Raw genomic sequence first — 22,699 nt, forward strand, 5'->3', positions numbered from 1 at the left:
TTTGAAGTGCTGCGCTGGTCCTAGATTTGGTAGTTTCTTCATTGTCTTGCAAATCAGAATCTAACCATCAGCCCTGGATGTGGCTGCAAATTTGACTTTCTATTTCCTAACAGACCAGGGCATGCATCATAGCGATAGACTTCTTTATTAAAGAACAATTCGTCTGGTAATAAAATTGCTTCTCCAAGCATGCAAGCTAGCTTTAAAAATAAAAAAGCTGGCATTGCTAGTTTGCCAAAGACTAACAGAGACGTGTTTGGAGGGTGGAGGTGTGTGACAACAACATAACCTTACTAAAGACTAGATGAAACTAACTGCAAATAATTAGTTGTTTGTAAGTAAAAAAAAAAAAATCAGTACTGAATATAGGCCTAAATTACAATATGATTGCAACCAAATGATGGATACCTTCACTCCTTCTTATAAAGTAATTTTAACATTCATTAGTTTTCATAGTTAAGGGGTACAGCTACACCAAATTGGGGGGATTGCTGTTGCCTTGTGCTCTGTTGTGGGTATTGAGGCAACAACTAGGTGGGCAGAAAGAGCGTGTGTTGTTTACCACAGGTCAGTGGCTTGTAGCATTTTGGATTTTTAAATTGCTACAAGGGTCACTCTTCAAGTTACTTTTGTTTAATAGGAAAGCAAAGAGTAACTTTTTAATTTCAATTATAATGGCAACTAACTACTCTTCAGGACAATCAGAACTATAATTACCTTTTTAAAGGAACTTGTCAATGTCTTAACCTTAGCCTCTGCTGAAATATTAGGGTTTATATCTATGTACAGAACAAACACAACTTAGTAGTATGCTAAAGTGAGACAAGAACTCTCATGATGCAACACTAGCAATTTGTTAGGGATGTGGTGTGTTGTAACCTTCAAAAATACAGAGCTGGCACAAAGAAAACAGTACAAGGATGCAAGGTAAGGTTGAAGGACCTCAACAAGCATCTCAAAGGACATAGAAGACATGTGGGGTTACCTCCTCTACAACCTGTGAATTATGCAGGAAGCCTATGACTCCATCAAACTCTTTTGAAGATAAAAACTCAGAAGGTTCAAGCACTTTCTACAAAGCACTGACTTGATGTACAGAAATTTGTAAAATGTCTAGGAACTGTTACACAATTAGCAACGGAAGAGAAAATATCCTAAAGCTCATGTGAAATAAGGAAACTGTTGTTAAAGGTTACTGACAAATATAGCATTGAAGGCAGAGGAGGGAGAACAAGAGCAGGAGGAAGAATGAATGAGAGAAAAACACTTTGGGAGACTAAATGAGGTCTGCTGTCATCTAAGGCATTCCATAATGCTCTTGGCAAGTAAAATGAAACACAGGTGAAAATTAGGAGATGAGACCAAACTAGGTAAAATTGCAAACATCAATGAAGAAAGAGCAGGCAAGGAAACTATAGTTCTGAACAGAAAAGAATAAAATGGAAGCTAATACGAGTCCGTATGAAAAGGATGTTCAGAAAATAAGACCAGGGGGGAATATATGGGGCATAAAAGCTATTCTCAGTTGTATAAGAGTATGTTAGCTAGAAGTCACAGTGGGATGGTGAAAATGCCTTTACTAATGTTCATGGAGCTGGCTCTGCAAGAGAGCACTTTTAAAGATGGCACTCTACTCCACAGTCCTCACCCAAAGGGAAAATAAAAGGATTTAATAAATACTAAGTATTGCAGAGAAAATTTATATCATTTTAAAAATTAAATATACCTTTCAACCAAAAGGTTGAAGAGAACATAAATAGGCTTCATCCATTACCCTTACAACAACTCTGTGAAGTAGTTCAGCCAAAAATGACTGGCCTACTGTTCCCCAGTAACTTTTGTAGCTGCACAGGCATTTTCAACCCTGGTCTACCTGGTCTAAATCCAATTACTACATCACAGTGGGTATCGATGGTGGTATTTATTTGAGAGTTCTCCCACACTTTAATGACTGGCCCAGAGAAATATATATCAGTAAAGCCAAGCGACAAAGACAAGATAACCTGATATTTGGCATAAGCACAAACAATTTTACTGTGGATAGTTGCAGGGCTTGAAAACATCATATGTGGATGGTGACTTAGGGGAATTCTGGGAAATTTTGTCCAAAAAACAATATTCCCAATTTCTTGACATGCTGGCTCTACAGAAACAGGCAGTATCTTCCATGGAACATCAATAAAGCAGTACCTTCTATGGAACTTTCATTGGCAAAACAGCAGATAAAATTGTGAGCATGGATGGCACAACTACTAAAGCTCAGATTTCTTTAAATACAAAAGGAACAAAAAGCATCTTAGAGGAAAACATTATACACATTTTTCTCCCTTTAAAGGCACACTCTACAAGAGGCAATAAAGGTGAAAGGATCTGATTTTGGAGAGAAGAACACAATTAATGGAAAGCACAATCAAAGTACACTGCAATACACTCATATGTTCATCAAGCATGGCACGTATTCATTGTTTGTATTCATCGCCCCTGCTGTCTGCATGCTGCCATTTCTGATAACCTGTGTGGATCATGAGGCCAGAACAGAATGTAAACAAGCCTCAAACCATTCTCAAGACTAACTAGGAATAGGAGGGGGGCAAGGTAGAATAGCATTTTTTCTAACAAATTCTATATACTAAAAGCAATCTCACTATCTGAGTAAGAGGTGGGCACAAATGCCACCCCTCCTCTGCATACCAAAGGGAGGTATCAGCCAGCTCGAGAATCTCCCTAGTCCACAGAAGTACAAAAATATTCAGGGGAAGAAACCCCTAAAGGGAACAGCACCGCAAACCACCCAGTAAAAGCAGACAATGTCATGAGCCTCAGAATGGTGCCTGTCTGTTTGTGGGAAGGAAGAAAAATCAGATACAGAGGAGTGGAAGGTGAAATGGAACAACCTAGGAAAGGGAACGGCAGGCCGGAACCTGAACAGGAACACTCCTAACTGCAAAGTTTTGTTACAGGTCCTATCTACCACCAAATTAAATTGCCAATGAAAATATAAAGATCTTGAACTCATGAAAGCATTAAAATGGAAACACTATGGTACATCTGTGCAATTAGATGAAACCAATTAAATGAACTCCTTCTTTGCTTCTCATTGCCACTTCTTTTTCAACTGCTAGTGTTCAGCACAACCTACAATCCTATGAAATGGTGAACTCAAATGTAATTCACAGAGGGTTACATAATTCAAATTTCCCAAATCTGTAGCCTAATTTACATGTTATGCAAATAATTTCCATTTGAATCTTGGCACGAAGTATATGACAGCACTGATCTGAGAGGCTCACTATTATGACCAAGGATGTGTGCCACTGAATAGAGAAATGCAGGTTCAAAACACTGCTTGGTCATGAAGCTTAGCGAGTGGTGTTAGATCAATCACTAACACTCAGCTTGTCAACCTACTTTACCGTGAGAGTAAATTGGAAGCTGTGTCAAAAACCCTGGAGAATAAAAGTAGGATTTAAATGTAATAAAACAAAAAGACATACTAGGAGGGAAACTGTTATCTTAAAATGTGCTGTAAACAATTCAAAACTAGTATCCCTATATAAAATTATGCTGTAAAAAGTTTAAAACAACTCTCCCACGAGAATCAAAAGGCAACCTAAGTATTGCATGGCTTCATATTTTATGCACACAATGCATATAGGTGTAGTAGATACAAGATGCAGCCACTACTTGAACAACAGATTCAAGAAGATGTTAAAAAGGTAGCTAAGGCAGTCTTGGGCTCACTTACCTTGAAGGTATCCTCATTTATCTTAACAAAACTTAGCTCCAAGTAAGCATGCAAAGAATTATGTTATAAAGATTTAAGATTCTTACAAGACTTACTAATAATTGAAAATTGAAACAGATTCAAATTTTGTTTTCATTTGTTCCACCCAAGCTTTGATATTTCACAGATGTCAACAATACCGTGCAAGATAGAGGTTGTAAAAAGACAAGGAGAGGACATTTTTACATCATTTAGCATGAGAACCAGGGAAAGCTCCATGAGTTACGGCATAAAGAGTTCCCAGATGTGTAGAAACAGATGCCACTTTAGCTGATCCCTACTGAATAGGAATGGAAAGAAGATTCAAAAATATTTGGAAAAATGATGAAAAATTGGTGTCTTCAGTAGCACGATATATGCTCATAAGAAGAATCCTAGTTGGATGAAAATCTTCACATTTCAGGATTTATTCTGCATGAAATGTGCCAATGAGGATTTGTGTGGATGTGCATATGCAAAAAATAACACCACTATGCAGAAAACATGTTTACTGCATAGAAAACTATATACAGTGGATCGTTAGTATCTGCTGGAATTTGGTTCCAAGACCCCCTCATGGAGCCTAAAATCCATGGATGCTCAAGTTCCATTAAATACAATGTTGTTGTTGTTAACTGCCCTTGTGTCAGCCCTGACTTATGGCAACCCTTTGGATAAGAAATGCCCAACATCCTCCACTGCTTTGCTCAATTCCTATAAATTCATACCCATGGCCTCCTGATTGAGTCATCCATCTGATGTGTGGTCTACCTCTCTTTCTACATCCCTCCACCTTTCAAAGCATTAATGTCTTTTCGAGTTAGTGTGGCCAAAATATGACAGCCTCAGTTTCGTCATCTTGGCTTCTAGAGGTATTTCTGGTTTGATCTGTTCTAGGACCCATTTGTTTGTCTTTTTGGCAATCCATAATATCCTCAACATTCTTCTTCAGCACCACATCTCAAATGAATTGACTCTTTTCCTATCTGTTTTCTTCATGATCCTGCTGTCACATCCGTACATGGTGACAGGGAATACTACGGCTTGGATGATTCTGACTTTGGTGCTCACTGCTTTGATGCTCAGTTGCATGTCTTTACTCTTTAGGATCCTGTCTAGCTCTTTCATAGCTGCCCTTCCCATTCCTAGACTTCTTATTTCTTGGCTGCAGTCACCATTCTGCTTGTAGGTACTGGAACTCTTTAACTATTTCAATTCCATTATTGTCTAGGTTGAATTTATGCATTTCTTCCATGGTCATTATTTCAAATACATTGCATTAAATACAATGACATAGTAAAATGGTGTGCCTTGTATAAAATGGCAAAATCATGGTTTTCTTTTTGGAATTTATATTTGTTTTGAATGTTTTCTAGCCATAGATGACGGACTCCATGGATAAAGAATTGTGGATAAGGAGGGCTGACTGTATTATGTGCAGAAAATAAAATTTCTGTGGAGAAACTGCTGTTTTGTGTGGAGTTTTCTGTAGAAGATGTGCTTTGTTTATTTGTTGCACAGAATAATTATTTTATATTTTGCACAGAGTAAGTCCTACATTGCATAGTTTTTTAAAAGCTGTACCATTTTTATTATTTTTGCATAACAAAGAGAAAAATGTCAAATTATTTGTTTTTGTCTGCAAGAAAACTTTTTATTACCAGATGAATTTTATTACCAGATGAAATGTTCTTTAATGAAGAAGTCTATCACTATGATGCACGCCCTGGTCTGTTAGGAAATAGAAAGACTTTCACTGCTGTGTTTGAACCATAAGAATCAATCCTAATCTACAAGGCAAGCCATTCTGGGTAAAGATTCATCTTTCTACATTTCTCAATTAGGACCCTCAGAATAGAAATGATAATAAATGGATGCGGAATACTCATATTATTACATCCAAATATACATAAATCTGAATTAGGGGTTGTTGTTGTTGTTTTGGTGGCTTCCTGTGGACATCAGTGGTCATAAATCCACTGGCATGCCAAAAGGTTAAGTCCTCTATGCCATGAAAATGTTTGTATTTCATTTTGGTTCTGTATAAACAGCACAGGTGTGTCTCAGCCATTTGGGGGCAGGGGGGTTGACATATATTCTGAATATTCATATCTCTGTTCAGACAATAGTGGAAATTAATCTAATTTTCAGATTTAATCAACTTTTCAGAAGCAGTCCCCCGAGGGCTTGTGAAAAATGAAATTGTATATAGAGTTCTGCCTCATCAATTAAATCTTAAGAGTTTTTGACAAAGCAAACAAGAAATGTTGCATTTGGCTTTTTCATTACATAAATCAGTCAATAAACCTTTGGAGTTATTTTGATAAATGTTTACAGTGTGTAATGACTATTGCCAAAGGGGAGGAAAGGGGGGTTGCAGTCATAGGGCCAGCCGCAAGAAAAAGAGAAAAAATATTAATTTTCTTTACCGAAGTGTAAATTGAAAAATGAATGTGGGGGGTGTGGATGCAATTAATAAATACGATGTTCCACATAGGCAATTTTTCAAGTATTCAACAAAAAGTGTTAATGAAGCTTCAAACAAACAGAAAAGAGGACACTTTCTTCCATCTTCTTATGTCTAAAGGGAGCAGACTACATTAAATGGTTAACAAACTGGCACACCGAGCCAAGAATCAATTACATGTTCCTTTCATTCACTTGCATTCCTGTATTCAGAGCCATAATCGGTCCATCTAGCAAACTGCATAATGAAGCTGTATCCTGTCAATCATTGCAGGAATGGTATGAATTTTGAGGCAGAAGCTATCGCTCCATACTGAAGTGAATAAAAATATATGACATACAAATTGCTAGGGGCAGTTTAAACAATAAGACCCACCCATATAGCTCTGGAGGGAAACCTGGATGTTCAAATGACAGGAAACTGAATTACATCTTGATATTTTTACATATTAAATTTTACTTTGCTGATTATATGTAGGGAAAGGTTTGGTGTATAGAATGCTAATTCCCTCATATTCCTTTTCCAAGACACTCACTGCTGCACATGAAGACAACTCATTGCATGCATATTTTTGGTGCTGCAAGTTCAGTTGCATATACTGCCTTCAACACCCATAACTAATTTATTTCCTGTTTTTAAAAAAGAAATAAAAGAAATGAAACTGATTAATTTTCTTCCCTCCAATGCCCACAAAGCGAATCCAGTTTATAAATGGAAACAACCTTGGATTTGCAAGATTTAAGGGATGGATTTTGCACTTTCTGTTGTAAAAGGCCTTAAAATTAGACTTCCTCTTTCCTGAATACCAAATGCCATTTAATTATACAGTGAAACACATATCTGATTTTCTTGTAGTCTCTGCAGCAAAAGCATGACTGTTTCAGATGATGTCAGAGAAAGCAATTTTTGCCCTGAATTAATTGATGTAGCACAATTTATGGTATATCCACACTGCAGAAATAAAAGCAGTTTGATACCACTTCAACTGCGATGACTCTAGCCTACACGATGCTGGGATTTGTAGTCTGCCGAGGCACCAGAGTTCTTTGACAGGCAAGGCTGAATATCCCAACAATTACAACTCCCAGGATTCCACAGGATGGAGCCATGACAGTTAAAGTGGTGTCAAACTGCTTTATTTCTGCAGTGTGTCAGGTCTCTGCATCTTTAAAAGGTCCTTTAAAATATAGACAGACAAAGTGGGCCTTAAACTACATATAATTTTTACACAAATACTCCAAGCAACACCAAGGATTGTTAAATCTATACAGATCTTCAGATGCTGGGGAAGAATAGCTGTGGGCTTGGTCCAAATCCCCAAGTGTAGGATCTGGTACAGAAGGGAGAACAGTACACTCATTCACTCTCTTCTTTTACCAAATCAGCCCAAACAAATGTGGTCAGTTAAACTGTTAAGAACACTGCCTTATATTTGTCACTTAACTGGCAACAACAATGTCTTTAAATTATTTCAGATAGGAAAAGTGCATGAGTGCTCCACTCGACCCAAAGACATTTTTCCTTTTAAAAAATCAGTTTACAGAAAAGTATCACATGCCTTTTTTTAAAAAAGAAACTGTTGTTAAGTAAGGCATTATTCATTTCTACTTTATATGTAGCATGTGTATTTTTAAGCTGCACTAAAGATAAAATAAAAATAAAAATAAATTAAAGAATGGGAGAAGAAATTACATAGAAATGTGATGTGGTCTTTTATACTTCTGTAAAGATTCCGCAGGGAAATAAATGAAGCCTATACTTAGTAGTTAATTTCTCAAAGACAGTGATTTCTCAGAATCTGTAAGGCGATGGAGAAATGAAGCTTTCCTCCGAAGCCCAACCATTATTTTAGGCTATTCTCAGTAACTATCACAATCTATCATTTATACAGCACTTTTAATGTGCAGATATGTACAATCAAGATCTTATGCATCCCTGTAACAAGCCTCTGAAACAAATCCATCACCTACAATGCCCATTGTATTGTTTGTGATCCCACCTCGATCCACCCAGGAGAGGCGGGAAAATACAAATAATAATAATAATAATAAATAATTTTACAGGGAAAAACCGCAACAGCAAACGAAGACAAGAGTCACCAACATGGAGCATATCTAACCTGGGATTGGTATCCAAAGTCCATTTGGCCCAGTGCATCATTTTACCCACTGGGCCTTATAGGAGTTTGTGTGCCACTAAATCCTAGAGATGTACATTTGTATATTAAATCATAGTTATGGCATTAGTAGCACTTCTTTTCTTTTCAATTTTGATTTAACCCAAGTTAAAGGGTTGCCATGGCATAAAATGTATAGCCAGACTAACTCTTCCCTGCAGCATCTTTTCCAGAGATACCACCTCTAATGTGTTCTAGGTGGCATGTCACTTCTGTTCCTGCTGAATTTAGCATTTTACAACAGAATCATGTGATGCATGTGCAAGGGGTGCACAGGCTCATAACATTATCCTCATCTCTACAAGCCTTAGTCAGTGGAACACTGAAGCAGAATGCCCAATAAGATTCCTTTCACTCATTCCTCAATTTGTGTCTGATATGGCTCCATAGAGAAATCTAGAAACAAAACAAGTGTCTTGTAAATTGACGTTTTATTGCAACATAATGCAATAGTTTAGGTATGACCAGGGCAGCCAATGTGTTCCTGTCAAGAAATAGAAGGTAGTTATCTTTCCTACACAAGCTTTCTTGAACAAGACAGCAGATGCACAAGTGTGTGGTTAATGGTATTCTTTCCCCTATAAATGAAGGGGACATTATAATGCAAGAGCAAAACTGGATTAGAACCAAGGGTATCTGGTCCAGTATTTCATTCCCTCACTAGCCAGATTTCGATAGGAAGGCCACAAGCAGTACATGAGAACAACTGTGCACTTATGCTTCCCTTCCCTAGCAATTTCTATTCTTAGGCATACTATCTTTGAGATTGTAGTCATAACCTCTAAGATAGGCTTATCCTCCATGAATGTATCCAGTCCACTTTTAGAATCCGGTGAACCAGGTCTTCATGTGCACATGCCTCCAGGCTTTTTCTAAAGTGAACCTTTCTATGTAGAATGAGACCAGGTGAACAATTATGGAAGGAAAATATCATCCTCTAGTGACTTTGTCCTATTATTCTATTAAAGTAAAACCTTCTTGTGAATGAACATTTACTTTCAATCACTGAATAAAGGAGGGTGTCCGGGAAAGCAGCCAAAGGGCTGATAAGGCAGCTAGTTCTCAAACAAACAAACCCCCTCCCAGCACAGCAAAGTCAGTGTAAGCTACACAGTCCTGGAGATTCACAGTAGTTCTACCAAAAGGGATTACCAAGAGAATTGTCAGACGGTCCGAGGTTCAGGGTAACAGATAGGCAGGTTGATGAAGCAGTCCAAGGTCAAGGTTTCCAGGTAGTCAAGACAAGAAGCCAAAGGAGCCAGAGACAGAGTCTTTCCTCTAAAAGAGTCAGATATCCACTGGCAAAGAACCACACATGCTCCAGGTGCTTAAGAAGGCAAGGAGCCGGCCTTCAGCTGTGTCTGATTACAAAGACGCTTCTGATAAAGCCTCCGAGATCTTCGAAGGCCCTCTCTTTCTGCTCGACGCTCATTGAAGGTAGGCACACTGCCCAGATCCTCCTCCATGTCCACAGCCTCGGCACCAGGCATGCTTGGCTGCTGAACCTCTGGAGGGGCCATAGACTCTGCTCCAGCAGAACTAGGGCCAGCCTCTGGCTCCTCCATTACAGGTTCAAGCCCCAGGGGCTCTGGCTCCTCCATTACAAGTTCAGGTCCCAGGTGCTCTAGCTCATCCTCTGAGTCCTCCAAGCCATCCTCCAGGCTGGGCATGACAGAGGGCAACTTTTTAAGAATGGGTAAACATAGTTGGTTATATAACTGGCCATAGAATACTGAATTCATATAACACCATCACATAAAAATGGAAATAAAAGAAGTAACCACATGTTAACTTTTCCCACTAGGCCGAATGAATGAATTCACCCAACTGCACCTACAGGATGGCTGCCTGAAAGTTGAAAGCTCCAGCATAAGAATACAATTTTCTATACATTACATATGAACTCCAAAATGATTGTAGAGAAGCACACATTACAGGATGACCACCTCACAAAAGATACCACCTAAAAATGTGTAGATATATTCAACAATATGTCCTGTGATGTGAGAAGCCTCCTTCTTAGTTTCTGAGCATTAATGTCTTGAAGCTACACCAGGATTAAATTTATATCACAAGTCTGAAGCTGATAAATATGTTCAAAGAACTACAATGCAGACAGTTGTGATCAGCACTTTTCTTGTTTTCTGTTTTCACAATGTGTTGGGTCTTGAAATAGCCAACATCCTTATACATCTTTAGTGTACCTTTCCACTCCTTTACAAGCAATAACGTCCTGATTCTTTTTAATAAAAGAATGGTCTTAGACCTTCATTTCCCATGAGCCGGTGAGCAACAACAAAGATTCGTATCATTTTTTTTTCCTTGAGCAAACATATTATCTTCTTGATTAATGGGAATAGTCTGGACTGTCATTTACAAGAAGTATCACAGATGCAAATTCAAGCGCAGACATACCAAATTGTCCATGAAGCCAAGCTTTTAAATTAGTTTCAGGAAAAGGGCACTCTATAATAAACCTTTATTTTCAAAAACATTAGGCAAAGGCTGAGAATTACAATAGGCCAGGTAGCATGTCATCGCTGATATACTACAACACTTCTTTATGAGCAAATTACAATTCGGAGAGCTAATAATAAAAAGAAGTGATGCTGAGATGATGAATTGATGCTCTGCAATTAGACCTATTAGAATTCACAAGAGTCGACAGGCAATAATCAAACCACTTTCATGCTGCCCATTGCAATTATCTTTGCACTTAAGAATCAACAAAGCACATAATGACTTGCACTCGATTAAGAAATTCATGAGAAATGGAATTTTAATTAGTGTGTGGAAAATTTGGCCCATTTATTACTTTAAAGGACAACAGATTGTAAAAACTATGAGTGGCTGTCAATGCTCAAAGAGGAAGGAAAGTTCAAGAAGAATCTAGTGATATCCTTGACATCAGGACATTTTAAAAGTAAAGTGTCCTCACAAAATAATTGCTCATTGTATGCTTATAATGGGGAAAAAACAAAAACAAATGCAATTGTTTAACTGAAAAGCAAGTAATCTGGTGAGATTTTTGATTAACAAGCGAACTACACTAATTTATAGTAAGATTCCTCATAATTGTCAAAATAACTGCTTTCACATTCTGATTCACTACATGAAATGGAAACAACCTTGACCTACTGAAAGACAAGAGCCTGACTTTCAGACAGATATGATGTGATATAAGTGATCTACTAAGTCCAAACAGTGGTTTTGTCATCTATTTAGTTAAAAATTAGTCAAAAAAATTTCACGGACATTAGGTTGCTCTGATGGCATTTATTTTTTATCCAGGACTTTAAAAACTATTTTTCCATTACTACATTTTCTGTAACAGGTAACTGGGGATACTATATGTGGAGAAAAGAGTAAGCACTTCTTGTTCTTCCATTAATGCAAACAAAGGAGTTTATCACATGGAGGTCCTTCCATGTGCTAAACGTCACGCAAGCGCCCCCAAACGTCATGCAAGCGCCATGGGTGTGATCCCCATGGCGCTACGGAAGTGGAATTGTGGCTCCCACTCCATTCCTGTCATGCACTCATAACCGGGGGAGCCTCCTGGAGCGCTTTTCTTATTAACGTGATAAATCGTGTGATAAACTCCAAAGATGATTTCTGAGCTGTCCATTTACCCTTTGTTGTAAAGTCAGCTTTGACTTTCAGCAACCCTAAAAATGAACGACCTCCAAGAAAGACTCTGCTCCCATCACCAACTGCCTTGCCCAAGTCTTGCAAAGTCAGGGCCATGGCTTCCTTGATGGAAACTATCTACCTGTAATGCAGTCTTCCTCTTTCGCCATTGCTTTCCACTTTAACAAGCATTATAATTGTCATCAGTGAGTCCTGTTGTCTCATGATATGTCCAAAGTATGACAGCCTCAGTATAGTCATCTTGGCTTCTGAGAGTTCATGCCTAATTTTCTCTTTCATGATATCTGCAAAACTCTGTACATCATTCCCAAGGGTCTCTCAGCAATTAGAAGCAGACCTTCAGAAGATTCAAGGGGGTGTGAAAAGTCCATTCTCTGAAGGTGAGTTTTATTTAATAATAATAATAATAATAATAATAATAATTTTTATTTACATACCGCTTTTCCAAAAAGATCAAAGCGGTTTACATAGAGTTTAAAACCAATTACAAAAACATCATAAAATAGATAAAACCAAGAGCACTAAATACAATATACAATCTAAAAACAATCATTCAATCAATCAATAGGGTGAGGTAGGGAGTCAATGGGATCAGAGATAGTGAGGGGCAGAACAGACGGATGGTTCCGTGGCGCCTGTCTTTCCTCCTTGTTGGTGCCTCAGCAGTGATGTCCAGATGCTGAGAAGCAGTGACATCATCAGGCGGCCGCCGTGTGGACATGAGGGTGCCATGATGATGGAGTCCGTACGGACTAGGGTTCCGGAGCATGCGGTTGCTGCACACTCTGAAATCCTAGTATCAGGGGCGCCATGCCACTTTTGGCTCGTGTGTTAGGTCTGAAGCTTCTGTGTGTTCTCATAGTTTTTGAGCTGACGTGTTTAGACTGTTTCAGAGCTCCCTGTCTTGTTTAAGTTGTGAAGAATACGAATCCCATGAGGATCAGCACTGAGGTCAATCTAGAGTCCAGATTTCACTAGTAGTCAGCACTAATATGTGTTGACTACTAATGTTCCCTTCATTTTCTAAGACATTTCAAAGAAGGAGTGGCAGTGATTGAAAGTAATTTGATGGGGATGGAGTTAGCAGCAGCTGGGTGGGGGGGGGGGGGAGAACATTCTGTATTCCTCCTCCTGGATCACATCATACACGATCTATAGACTGGCAGAATAAAACAGGTAAAAAATGCAAAAAAATGAAGAGGTACAGACATGGGGGAAAGCCTTTTATCTTTAAGAACAAAATCATATAAAAGTGGAGAAAGCTTTTTAGTCTTGTTTGTTGAGCTTCAATGTGAGTGCTTTCCTTGAAAATAATGACATTTGACTGGCCCAGTTGCTGGAGTGAAGGTTTTCAGAGTAGTAGATCTTTATGGAATCCCAGGATGTCAAGAAGGTTAATAGTTTAATGCAGGGAAAGCAAAACGATCACTACGTACCTCCAAAATACAACTAACCCACCTCAGCTTGCCAGAACCACAGCACGGTCACTCCACAGACACTTTCAACCTTTTTCAAAGAGGATGTTATACTGAATCCCTGCTAACTTCAGAACATATTAAAACCAAATATTAAACATTCACAATGTGGTAGAAGAGGCAGTCTTGTTCACTGGCTTGTTAATTAATGAGGGGTTTCTGAGCAATATATTATTTCAATGGAAGAGGATGAACTATCTGGACTTCTGAGCAAAATCTTATTTCAATAGAAGAGGATGAACCAGGCACAGCACACTTATTTTTGAAGGAAATATTAACCACTTGAATTTGTAGAAAACATGTAATACAGTCAGCTTTTTGTATCCAGGGATTCTTTATCCATGAATTGAACTATTTTTCTACACCATTGTATTTAATGGGACTTGAGCATCCACAGATTTTGGTATCCACAGGGGTCCTGGAACCAAACCTCACTGGATACTATGGGGCCACTGCACATCGAAGCTGTCAATGACTGAAGAAAAACATCCCCTGGAGCCTTGTATATGATTTGGAAATATGGGTCAGTGGAAAGGTTAGATAGAAGATTTAGACTGTGGAAGACATGTTGATAATAGAGAAAGCTAGATATTAAATCTTCACAGAAACTACCACCCTAGAGAAGGCATTCTACAAACCTCTGAAACTTCTTTTTAAGCATGTTGCTGAAGACACAATGCTTGATTTCCAAACAATGATATAGGGACACTTGGCAAGGCCAACACACAATCCACTCAATGTATTTTTCAACTTTTATTTTCCTTTAAGGATCACAATACCATTGGGGGGAAATACAATGGATATCCATACAAAATATCCATTTTCACCAATGGTCTTTCAGTGTAATATTTTCAAACATAACCTATAGCAAGCCTGTAACTAGCAAGGGAAATGGCTGAAGGTAATAAGAGTTGATAGAGCCATTTTTCTGGACATGATTTAGGTAAGAGTCTTATACTATACACACACTAAGAATCGTAGAATTGCAGAGTTGGAAGATACCTCAAGAGCCATCCAGTCCAGCTTCCTGCCATGCTGTAATACACAACCAAAACACTCCGTACAGATGGCCACCCAGCCTCTCTTTAAAGACCTTCAAAGAAGGAGATTCCACCACTCTCCGAAAAACTGTATTCCCCTGTCAAACAGCTCTTACTGTCACAAAGTTCTTCCTAATGTTGAGGTGGAATCTCTTTTCCTTTAGTTTGAATTCATTGCTCTGGCTCCTACTCTATGGAACAGCAGAAAACAATCTTGCTCCATCCTCAATATGACACCCCTTTAAATATTTAAACAGGGCTATCGTATCTTAACCTTCTCTTTTTCAAGCTAAACATATCCAGCTCCCTAAGTCTCTCTTCATAGGTCATGGCTTCCAGACCTTTCACCACTTTGGTTTCCCTCCTCTGGACATGCTCCAGCTTGTCAACATCCTTTTTGAATTGTGGTGACCAGAACTGGACACAGTATTCCAGGTGTTGACTGACCAAAGCAGAATAAAGTGGTACTATTACATCCTTTGATCTAGACACTATACTTCTATTGATGCAGCCTAGAATCACACTGACTTTTTTAGCAACCTCATCACCCTCTTAACTCATATGGTCTATTAGGACTCTTAGATCCCTTTTACAGGTACTGTTGTGAAGCCAGGTCTCCCCATCTGTGCATTTCATTTTTTCACCCTAAGTGCAGTACCTTACATTTCTCCCTGTTGAAATTCATTCTGTTAGATTTGGCCCAGGTTTCTAATCTATTCAGGTCATTTTGAATTTTGATCTGGGGTATTAGCTCCTTATCCTAATTTGGTGCTATCTGCTTGGCGTTTGAGAGTAAGCCCTACTGTATAGTGAGAAGACTGATAAACAGGCATAGGACTGCATGGTCAGTCACTAACTGTGCTTTTCATATATCAAATGTTTTATTCTAGAACACAGCACTAAAATATGTAGGGCTGGATCCGGTGCTCCCAGCAGGAGAGAAGGAAGAGGATACTTTTTTCCCATCCTACCTCACTTGCTGCCACTTGCCTGCTCCAAAACTCTGCTCTGAATACTCAGGGGAACAGTACAAAGCATATTTTTTAAGAGAGTGAGGAGGAGGCAGGATAGCACCTCAAGGAATTTAAATCCTGGACAAGTTTGTCCTCACATGGGAGGACAAATAACTGAAAGAGTTTCCTCTATACTATTACCCACATATTTGAATATCTCAAAGTGTTGTTCAGGAATTATTCTACAGACAAAAACATCTCTTTTGTGTGCAACCCTCCCATCCCATTTTCAAAGCATAAAGCAGGTTTCCTGCAAAGAAAACAGAATCTCCCCCCCCCCCCCACAGAAAAAAAATGAGTTTTTCTCTGCAGGATAATTCCTGAGTAATAATTGTTGTTGTTGTGTGCTTTCAATTCGTTTCCAACTTATGGAGACTCTGAGGTGAACCTATCATAGGGTTTTCTGGGGGCTGAGACAGTGTGACTTACTCAAGGTCACCCAGCAGGTTCCCATGGCCCAGTGGGAAATAAAACCCTGATCTTCAGAATTGTAGTCCAGTACTCAAAGTACTGCACCCAATAGCATAATCTTTAGAGATATTAAATATCAAAAGAAAACTGAACAAAAAAATCTTGCTTTTCCAGTATTTTCCTGACATTTTAAAATTTGAATATTTACAATTATTCTTTCCACCCCTGAGCCCCTTCTTTTGCTGAATCTAGCACTCCCTGTGGATGGAGTGAGCCTTTTCCATTCATGGAATGTGATGTCTAAATCCAGCCCATAGTTGTTCTTGTTTTCAATAGAGATGAATAAGTGGGCCTTTAAAGTAGAATAGCAAAATTTATAAGCTAGAGAAGTGTCAGATCCCTCAGATGACAAAAATAATTTAATTTTAAGAACAGATGAAGACACTGTATCTCCTTCTATATTACATATGGAAAGTTCAAGCATTAATGAAACTTCTCTATAAATCCTATTGGCTCAGTTTAATTTGCTTCCTTACTTTATTTGGGTTTTTATCCCCCAAAGAAGAATCCTTGAAATCAAATGAGGCAATTGTTCTGTCCATATTAATTGCTCCTGTGATGGCATTTATAGCAACCACTGACACTAAAATTCACTATGGTGTGATAACCGTTTTGTTGGAAACATTACCAACTATTTAAAAAACAAAGAAACATCCAAGAGCTTTTTAAATATTAATAGCACTTGAATGTTTTCTCTCCCAGATGGTGATACAGCTGACTGCTGCTCCCCTCTGTAATGCAATGCTATTTATCCTCTGAATGTCCCCAGTTTAAGACTGCTTTAATCTTTTGTTGCTGTTGTAAAACTTGATCTACTATGGGACAACATAATTAAGTGTCAGGTTTTGGATGTACAATATGAGCTGCAGCTAAAATAATCCTGGTTGTACATCACTAATAATTCATTCCAGAGCTGAGTGATAATAGAATCCTAGATTATTAGCTGAAGGGCACAATATTTTACCACTCTCGTCTGTGGGCCAAGGTGTACTTTCAAATCACATGCTAGGGTTTCTGTACAGTTTCTCTCCTTTGCCTCTTTCCACTTCCATTAGCCTAATAAAATCTTTATGGCACTCAAGCTGTATGTAGGACTGCATCGTGCAGCCAACTGGAAAGAAAAAGCCCTTTGATTTGAAAGATCTGATTTCTTTTCTGCTTGTTCTCATAAAAGGTATGAAGATGCTGTGAAATCAAGTATTGGTATATCACATCAGAACAGGTAAAGTGAAGGATGGTGTTTTCCATCAAAGGCTCAATAAAACACATTGAGAAGAAATGCATACAAACTAGATTTTTTTAAAAGTTTGTTTTCAGAAACATTTATATACTGCCTTCAGCCCATCCACCCTCCAGGTAATCCACAACAGCAAAACAAAACAAAGGAAAAGAAAACAGTCATAATAGAATCATAGAATCATAGAATCGTAGAGTTGGAAGAGACCACTAGGGCCATCCAGTCCAACCCCCTGCCATGCAGGAAATCCAAATCAAAGCATCCCTGACAGATGGCCATCCAGCCTCTGTTTAAAGACCTCTAAGGAAGGAGACTCTAATAATAATAATAATAATAATAATAATAATAATAATAATAATAATATGTTTATTTGTATACCACTTTTCCTGGGATCAAAGCGGTTAACAGCATTAAAAAACAGTTTAAAATTACAACAAAGATTAAAAAATTACATAGTTCACAAATAAAACACAGCCAAAACACATGTCAGCTCAACAGTGCTGACAGAAAGGGGGTGGGGGAGTATTCAGAAGATGGGAGTCAGGGGTAGGCCTGCTCAAATAGATATGTCTTCAACCCCTTCTGGAATTGGATAAGGGAGGTGGCCGAGCGGAGCTCGATGGGCAGCGAGTTCCAGAGGTTGGGGGCCGAGGTGGTAAAGGCCCTCTTAGTGGTGGTAACCAGCCTGGCTTCTGGAACTCTTAACAATTGCTGCCCAGATGATCTGAGTGTGCGGGGCGGATTGTGTGGAGAGAGGCGGTCCTTTAAGTACCCTGGGCCCAAGCCATTTAGGGCTTTATAGGTAATAACCAACACCTTGTATTGCGCCCAGAAGCGAATAGGCAGCCAGTGAAGATCTTTTAAGACAGGGGTTATATGACTGGCCCTGGATGTATCAGTGACCAGTCTAGCTGCCATATTCTGCACTAATTGCAACTTCCGGGTATGGTACAAGGGTTGCCCCATGTAGAGCGCGTTGCAGAAATCCAAACGAGAGGTTAGCAGAGCATGTACATAAGAAACAGACATTGCAGTTGGTTAAGAGGAAGGAAATAAAACAGCCAGCAAACCTAACACAGAGATCATTAAAGACCTGTTGAAATAATATGGTATTGGCCAAAGATCCACCAAAAAGCATTAATCAGTTTTTTGAAATCTAAATCTAAACCTAACTAACCCTGAACTCAGTCTATATAAACAGAACATATCTCCAGAATTTTCAATTCCTGAACTAATTTTTCAGAGATAATTTTTCTTGGCTGTTTTGAAAATAACACAGTTGTTCAGGACACCACATAAAACCATCGTTTCAAAATTACACTTTCAGACATTTCATATGTTGCTAGTGCCATATCCATTACTGTTGGCCTAGAGAATGGCATGGTAGGGAATAATGTCAAATTCCCTAAAATGAACTTCTACATTTTGTCAAAATCTACACTTGGAAAGCTAGGGCTAATTTAGGACTCTTTCACACTTTACAGTCATAGCAATTTGATTCCACTTTAACTGCCATGGCTGAATTCTATGGAATCCCAAGGAACCTCCTGGCAGAGAGGATTATAAAGGCCTCTCCTTAAACTGATAAGTCATAGAATTGAAGGAATGGATAGTGAGAAATGGCTTGGATAATCTCAAGACATTTTACGACAACATAAATTTATCACAAGGTGGGGGGGGGGAGAGAGAGAAATTGAAAGAGCAATTCCATCACTTTTCAATGCTTCTGAACAAACTCAAGTTCAAACTTTGCTTTTCCCTGTTCTGTCTTCTAGTATGCTTCTGTACTTGTGAGGCTAGGTCAGCCTTCCCCAGCTTGGTGTCCTCCAGATACACTGAATGAACGCTTCCACCTTCCCTTCCTCAAAGCTGTTTCCCACAATTTTACTAAATGGTAGCTGAAACCTGAAGTGAATTCATTGTCTCTCTATATCTAAAGATTCTAAATTAGAAGCCCAAACTGGAAAGCAACTGAGGAGCAGAGAAAGTTGCAGGAGAAACCATTTCTTGGAGTTATGAAGAAAAGCCCAACAGTCTACATCTAGCCTCCAGACCATGGACTCTCCACACTTACTTTAATGCCTACTCATAAAAAGGCATAGATGCCAAAGGCATCATCCCCCCACCCAAGTTGATAAGGGAAGGAGTGGTCTATAGCAAAACATATTTGACTCTTTGGGGTCTCCTTACACAGGCTAGATGAGATCATTATCTATCTATGGTGCTGCAAAACTGCCCTGGATGAGGTTCTGTTCCCTTTGAAGGACAAGAGGATGCTCTTGGACTCAACATGTATCTAGAGAAAACCAGATAGGGGATGAGGCAAGTAATAGGTCGTATCAGTTGAGGCTTGCACACCAGGCATGACCATATCTGGATAAGCCAGTCCTTGACATGGGCTAGTCATCATAAAGGAAAAGTACCTCAATATGTTTAACACCAGACTGTTTTTGAAGATGGTTCAGTGATCATAGGGAGGGAACTACAGTGAGGAAGAACTGCCGTGAGTCCCAGTTTATGGGGAAAGTTTGAGTCAATAAATAGACAGAAAGAATCCCATCACATGACTGGATGATACTGCATTAAAGCACCAATATCTGAAGCAAGTCTTAGAAATTACAGGCATCAGAGACCTTTTCAAGTTGATATATTAATCCGACCATGAAAAATATGGCAACAGAGTAATAAAATCACAAATTGTATGCATCTCATTGATTAGGTTGCAGCCTATAAAAGAGAGTTCCCATGCCTTAATGCATGTGTTAGAATTGAGGCATTTTATGTATTATCAAGCAATTATCATATGCAGCTGATAATGAAGCAAATGCAAGTCAAATTTATCAATGTTTCTCCCTATTTTATCAAGGATTCTACATGTTCTCTCCCGTGTGCAATACAAGCACATTCAAAGGAAATAGTTCATCTTTTGGTATGTGAAATAAAGTTTGTTTTCGTACAACAACAAATAAGTTGGAAAGGCAGACAGCTGCAGAGCATACAGACTGGCACAGAACAAGTCTAATTTATTTGTCACATTTCTTCTTCTTATGCAAAGCCCCCGGTACTTGTTCAATCATGTGTGTTTCTCACAGAGCAGGAACAATGGGCTTACCATATTATCTTTGTTTTTTAGGGCAAACAAAGCAGGAGGAAAATCTCCAAGCAATATATTGTGCAAAAAGACAAAGTATATAGAGTCTGGATGTCTCCTGAAAGCTCACCTGCAGGCCCTTAAGTTATAAATAATGCTTTTGCAGTCCCTGCTTTCTGGTAAGGATTGATGTACTCAGTTTGTTACTAGCAAATATACAGCAAACTAATAAACTTAGAACTTTGGTATTACCATGTGAACACTGGTTCTGTGGTTTTCTATCATCTTCTCACTCAAATCTCACATGTTTGCCAGACCCAAAGCAGAAACAAGGAAATGGTTAAAAGCCTAGCACCAATGTTGTAAAACAAACAAACAAAAAAGAAGCATAAATATTTGTAGTAGTAACTTTCTCACTTTGCAGTTGGAAAAATACATCATTCTAAAACAACATACTGTAATTACTCCTATACACTGAAATCAATAGACTCAATAGTATTAGTACAGAAATGCAATGAGTAAAAGTGAAGTAAATAGCAGGTTTAATTAAAACCATTCATTATAAGAAAATACCAAGCATTGTAATTTTCAATGCAGTTTTTGCAAACCCTTCATAGATAATCAGATTATTCTACATTCACACTGAGTCTGTGCAGTCAAGAGAGATTAATGTGCAAAAAGATGATGACACTCGATGTGAAGGCAGTCTGTTAAATTTCTTAATCTTCCAGAAGAATTTCTTCTAAAATGTGTATGTGCGCTTGATCAGAGGATGTAAGAGAGAGAGAGAGAGAGATGGAGAAGACTGGGAAAGTTACGTAAGTAATTTCTGCTATTAAAAATGGAAATGAATTCAACATAATAAATTATTTCTTCTTCCAACTGCTCTTGCACGAAACTAAGAGGAGAGCTCCCAAAATGGCAGCAACTCAAGCAGTAACCAAAGGAAGACAATTTCACTGCAAAAATCAACTGAGTTGGAGAAAATGAGCAGCAGGGCTGTGGGAACATTAGCATATATTAGCACAAGCACCATTGCTGTTACCATCCCTTAAGAGCTGCCTTTGATGATTCAGGAGATCTTCCTAACTTCCTACCGGGATGCCTAGAAGGATTCTGTAGTGTGCTTGATTTGAACACTCTTAAGTATTCAGCCTAGCCAAGGCAATGGGAAAAGAAAGAATCACTTTCGGCTAGAAGAAAGTTATAAGCATATGGAAGTCTGGAATGTCTCACGGTAGAAATCCTCAGTATGGATTATTATTCCAAATTTATCTTATAACATGAGAATTTTTTTTAAGTATTTACAAATAATCACAACACTTAAACTCAAGTTTATTGTACCTTTTTTTTTAAAAAAAAGTATATCTACTTTAAAGATATAATTAAAGAAAAGAAAAGAAAAAAGAAAAAAGAGCAAAAGCAAACAACTAGCTACTAAGGGAGCTACTATTATTCAAATAGTTCAGTATTTATTTATTTATTTATTTTATATCACACCTTTGGGACCTAAAGTGGCTTTCAATAATTAAAAATCAGTAAACTCTTATTATCAATGTACTGTATATACTCATGTATAAGTCTAGAAATTTAAATCAAAAAATTGACCCAAAAAAACCTTAGTCAACTTATCCATGGGTCAATATAAATATTGTACTTTAACTCTTATTAAAAAACAGAAACTATCCCCTGATAAAAGACAAGAGTGTTATCTGTCCTGGAAGCACCAACCTCCCTCTGTTCGCTTATCTATCCACCCTTTAGTTATGTCAGCTGGAATTTTGTAAGTTCTTTGGCATTGTTTTCCTTTCCTTCATTTTTTTGATCCTTTATTACATCCCGCTAAGTTTTTCCCTCGACTTATCCACGGGTCATATCAAAATCCATAATTTTGGCCCCAAAACTTGCCCTCAACTTATACATGAAGTCCACTTATTGTTGGGTATATACAGTATTTACAAATATTTATGCCATGTAGATCCAAATATTTCTAAGTGGTATGTGTCAACAAATCACCCAATATATAAAATACACGATACACAAATTGGCATATATGCGCTTAATGTGGTCTTAAAAATGGGTGAACTAACCAAGGAAGGCTTGCACAGATCAGTATGTTTTTAAGATGTCTAAAAGAGCATAAGAATCTTTTGGGTGTGTCTTAACCAAGAATATAAAATCCTTATTATTATTATTATTATTATTATTATTATTATTATTTGTATCCCGCCTCTCCCTGTATTGGATCGAGGCGGGTAACAACAAACATAAGAACAATGTAAATACTATTACTAATTGTGACTAAAGTAGACCTA

General features: G+C 38.2%; 1 protein-coding gene across 5 annotated transcripts in view; it reads right to left on the minus strand.

Moving 5' to 3' along the window:
• Positions 1-22,699, minus strand: part of LOC149313515 (ADP-ribose glycohydrolase MACROD2-like) — a 1,160,252-nt gene that overhangs the window by 594,646 nt on the left and 542,907 nt on the right. The gene's annotated exons all lie outside the window — the stretch shown is intronic.

The sequence above is a fragment of the Sceloporus occidentalis genome, unplaced genomic scaffold, assembly GCF_023333645.1.
Source record: "Sceloporus occidentalis isolate IW3139 unplaced genomic scaffold, rSceOcc1.0.p SCAF_4, whole genome shotgun sequence".
Lineage (NCBI taxonomy): Eukaryota > Metazoa > Chordata > Lepidosauria > Squamata > Phrynosomatidae > Sceloporus > Sceloporus occidentalis.